This window comes from Leuresthes tenuis, unplaced genomic scaffold (assembly GCF_036924035.1).
Source record: "Leuresthes tenuis unplaced genomic scaffold, fLeuTen1.0.hap1 SCAF_24, whole genome shotgun sequence".
Taxonomy (NCBI): Eukaryota; Metazoa; Chordata; class Actinopteri; order Atheriniformes; family Atherinopsidae; genus Leuresthes; species Leuresthes tenuis.
In genome coordinates, this window is record NW_027325378.1 from 22,718,608 (window position 1) to 22,723,648 (window position 5,041).

Consider the following 5,041-nt stretch of genomic DNA (forward strand, 5'->3'; position numbering starts at 1 on the left):
TTAGGCATTTGGGGTTAAGACGAGTGGGGCTTTCAATAATTTGAGTGAGGTTAAGAGCCAGACACTGGGCCTTAAAGGGATCAGATACTTGTAAAAGCCAGTATTAAATATATATTATATATATATAAAATATATATATATAATATATAAAATATTGAAACCCTCAATTGATACATCTTTGTCCAAAACAGATTTTGAGAGCCAGGTCTCAGAGATGACAATTACATCTGCACCGGTCGACGCAACCCAAATTTTTAGCATATCCATTTTCATGTTAGAAAGCAGACTGCGAGCATTTACATGTATGATATGCAAAACAGACATATTTTTAAAATCAGATAGCGTGCTACATGTAACTGGGGGACCAGGATTTGGGTGAATACCAGTCAACAGAAGAAGCATAAAGACAAAACATTTCCGCTTAATGCTCAATACAGTCGAACCCTTACAAGAATAAACATTAGTATTACCTCGTATGGCACCTGTGTGGTTCATCAGAGAAAACGCATTTGGAAAACAACAAATATCCAACTCACACAGACATGGGAGCGAGACTACGTCCAGTGGCCAGTTTGCTGGCTCAGGTCTTAGTGAAGAAGTTGCACCGCTTTTGATGGTCAGTCGCGGGCATAAAGAGTCTGGATTTCCGACCATAGAGCCGCCAAGATGCCCTGCCATGGCGAGGCAAAGAGCCAAGGAAACAACCACCATGACTGCAGCCAGGGGTGTGATGAGTCAGGCAGGCGAGTGCGTTTGTCCTCTAAGAGTCAGATTAAGATTTAGCAAACTGTTATGTTCCAGCTCAGGAGAAGCATTCATTTGAAATGCTATTTTAAGCAATTAATGAAGCACTCTGGCTGTCCTTCATTTTACTGGCATGTAACAATATTTGCAATACAGGATTTCTCACTATCAACAAAGGCTCAAACTGACACATACAAACAAAATAAACAATAATGGGATTCTTTTCAGTCCATCAGAAATTCAGCTGTGCCAGCAGGCTGTGCAGCAAAATACATTCCAACTGAAAGTCTCACAGTCAGTATTTTTCTGACTACGTCATATGCTTGTCACAAGCTGGTTGGTCTGGATTAAATATATGAAAAAAACATGTTGTCATTACCTTCAAAGATTCATACTGTAGTACTGTGTATTACCTTGAGTACTATGGTTGTTGCTAAATGATGATCTGCCAAAGCTCTTTGTCTTTAGTAACAAGAGCTACATATTTATAGGTCAAACTTCTCAGGGTAGTAACATGATTAAAGCTGCACAACTCCAGTTACGCATATACATCAAAACAAAACTTTCCAGATCATTTAAATTTTTAGATTTTCCTTTTTTTAATTTATTGAAAAGTTTGATTATAGTGTCAACAAATTCTCTCTCAAAGTCTGCAATAATAGTCTAATAATATTTTAATAACAATAATAATTATTTGAATATTTGCTTTCTCTAGAAGTCACGAAGCACTTAAATAAGGGTGAATAATAATAACACATTATTAAAAGTAGAAATTTCACACTTCAAAATGTAAGTAGGTTCTCCTGTAAGTGAACATGGTGGCAAGGCAACTGTTTTGTTGCTAGTTCAAGCTGCTGCACTTAGTTCAGTGCAAAACTCAACGGCAATGTGGGTAGTGGCCATTCAGCAGAGCTCTCAGCTTATGACTGGAGTTGATGTGGTTGATGGGATTTTTCAGTAAGCCTCTAATCCAGTGTAGTTGCACAGCAAAATGTGAAGTAGTCACAAAACAGAGAATGTTGTTGTTGATTAAGATCATATCTGTGAAACCAATGTTTTCTTTCTGTGCCATCCAGCACAACTTTCACATTTTCATGTAGGACATGTAGCTCTTATGTCTAGCATGTTTTTTTGTTTATCTGAGGGAGCAAGACTCAGCAACAAGGAGTTGAGGTAAAGGATATTTAAATAAATCCCCCCCCAAAAAAAAAAAAAACACTGTGTCCAGACAGGCAGCATAGGCCATATTAGATTTACAGTAGTAATAATGAAGATGACAAAATAACAGATTGTAAACTAATAGAGTAGAGTATCAAGGAGGATATCAAGCCACTTCCAGGTGTGATCGACAACACAGTCAAAGATATGCACGGTTCGCAGCAACTTAAAGACCCGAAAAGAGTAAAACTGATGCATATATTTGGGACAGGGTAACAGGAAGACTGCCAATACAAAACACTGAGACACAGGAAAGTGAAGTCAAGAGATGATCTCCTGAACAATGAAGATCAGATCACCTGTGAAGACATAACAGGCTCCTTGACAGATGAAGGCCCAGAGAGACTGGATTGAAAGAGAACAGAGGAGACAGTAGGCAGAGACAAGCACACATCCTGGATGCCTGTGTGCTTCCAGAAAATACAGTTCGAGTTAGTGATGAAGCAGTTTTCAAACAGTTTAAAGCAGCATGTATTCCATGTTGACAAAACAACAAGGAATACATGTACTCTGCATTTAAGATCAACTGAAACTGAGACTGATCTACAGGAAGGATTTAGCATTAACAGGAACAGGACTTTATAGAGGAATTGGTATCAAGTTTTCATTTTAAAAAAATAACTGGGTGTTTCTACTGACATCTGCAAGTAGACAAGAGCCTACTGTGGTCTACAGGAGATGACTGCAACAATATAATTTCTCTTTGACATTATTAAACGAAACAAGAAAACATCCCAGTTTAATCAGTGGGAGGCCTCACATAAGGTGCCTCCTACTGATAACTGTGTATCAAGCTATTTGCTTTGACTACACTTAAATGTGCACTGACTTTATTCTTAATGTGCAGAATACATCATTCTGTAAATGCTCACGGACTTGGAAATATTGTCTACTTCAAGCACCTAATTTCCACCAAATGATTTCCACAGTTGTGTTTCTGAGTGCCAGCAAAATTATATAAACAGCGAGTAAGAGTCTGATATAAGCAAGGTGGAAGACAGAGTCGGAACAAACTCTGTAGCTTCTTGACAGTTTTATGCTCTCTTTCTATGAGGAAAGAGAGCAGCATCTCGTTTTGAGAGTGAAGAGCAGTTTAAAGGCAATCAAAAATGTATGACCAAGAGCAGTGGTGATGGCTGTTCTAACGTGTTCCCAATGCTCTACAACTCCAAATTCCATCAAAAGGTTAGGACACTATCACAAATGTCTAAAAGAAAATGGACAAAATGCAAATCTCAAACCGAAATTTTATTCACAACAGAACAGAAAAAAAACCGTGTTGTTGGTCATTTGTTTAAGAAACTGGATGATGAAATGTTTACCAGATGTACCTCCTGAGGCAAAATATCAGTTACTGCTGCTTTTACAATGAGATTATGAACATTACTCTCTCTATATATTAATCTAATGTACCTCCAGATTACATAAAATAACCTTGACTTTGGAAACTTATGGTGACAAAAGTATTGCTCCAGCTGTTTTCACAGCAGTCTTAAACTAACGCTAAAAGCACTTCAGTAACAGGTTGCGGTTTGTGGAGCAACACTCGAGCAAGAGTATTTATCTTCAGCGCCCATAGTCGGTCTTAGCATTGGATGCAATGACAGTTAGCCTCACAAAGTATCAGAGCTGACTCTATCAACAAGAATGCGTTTAGCCTTTGACAAGCATTCAGCAAATAAGCTGTTTCTTTAAGATGATGCTGTATGTATGAGTCACTGACTGCAGCCACCCTGAAAACTATGCGACTTGGTCATCACATCACTTCTGGTGTCTTTTTTTGCTTCAAAATCTATACAGAGAAGCCAAAATTTATATATTTATATATTTATTCATTTATAGTGATGTCTGACTTTATTATCATGTCAATATCTAATAACAACTGCTTCTTACACATAATAAGGATTTTTTTTAAAAAAGAAAAGGGGAGGAGCATAAAGCATAAACATTTTGCATTAGTAAGAAATACATCACAAACGGCTCATGTAAATACGAGATCTCAGCACAAGGCTTCTCAGGCTTCTCAACTCACGCTGGATGATTAGTGCTGTGTTTTTCTTGTTCTATTCTGATCCCACATGTCCAAAGAGAAACTACTCAGATGCATATTTTAGCCTTTTGCAATCAAAAGTTAGTGTTTACTCTTAGAATAAATCTGCCTCTTTAGTTGTTGATTTTGTAAATATTTAATGAACACAAAACTTGAACTTACTTTGAGTCAAAAGTGGACACGTTCACTGAAATTTCACTCTCTAATATCATAGAACCGGTCGCTGCATTAGATTTTTTGGATCAGTTGTGAATGAGCTGATAAACATGATAGACCAAGTTATTTTTCCTTTTTACTCCCATCAGACCATGTGAGCATGGTTACATTTGCCCTCACAGATGAAACGTCTCTGTGTATAAAGGCAGTTTAGCACCGTGTTCCCACGGTCCTTAACAAAGCAGAAAATCACCCCTTTACCATCCTGGTCTGGTTTGCTGTTCACACCGGCGGGACAGATGCGGGATAACGATGAGGTCACATCCTTATAGGATGAATTCACTGCTCTACATTTTGCTTATGGGATTTCATAACCTGAAAAACAATGCTGTGTGTTGGTATAAGTGTGCTCCTTGGATTCAAGTAGGCTAAAACAGCTTTACGAGGTGTTGCATACGCTCAGGGGAACTGGTGGGTCTGTCTGTATCACGCAGCTCTATAATAAGAAGAATGAGGTAAGCCTAAATATAATATAAAGATACAAATATAATAAAGAATCAGGCACTTTGTTTTTGTACGTCTTTGGTACTTGCTGCGTTCAAGTGAAATAAAAAAAAGAGTTTGCAGGAAAGTGGATTGAGGCCAACCTTTTAAGGTGGTCTTGGTTAACTTGTTAGAGCACTAGGGTTTGCGTGACCTCATTCACACTTCTTCAAATAATCTGCATTAACGGAGAAATGGTACCAGGTTCGTTTGAATCAAATCAAACCTTTTAAGTCTGAACATTACTTCCTCCTTAAGGAGAAATCCAGTGTGCCCAGAAACTTTAGATTTGTTGACACTACACCATAACTGAGGGAAACATTTCATTCA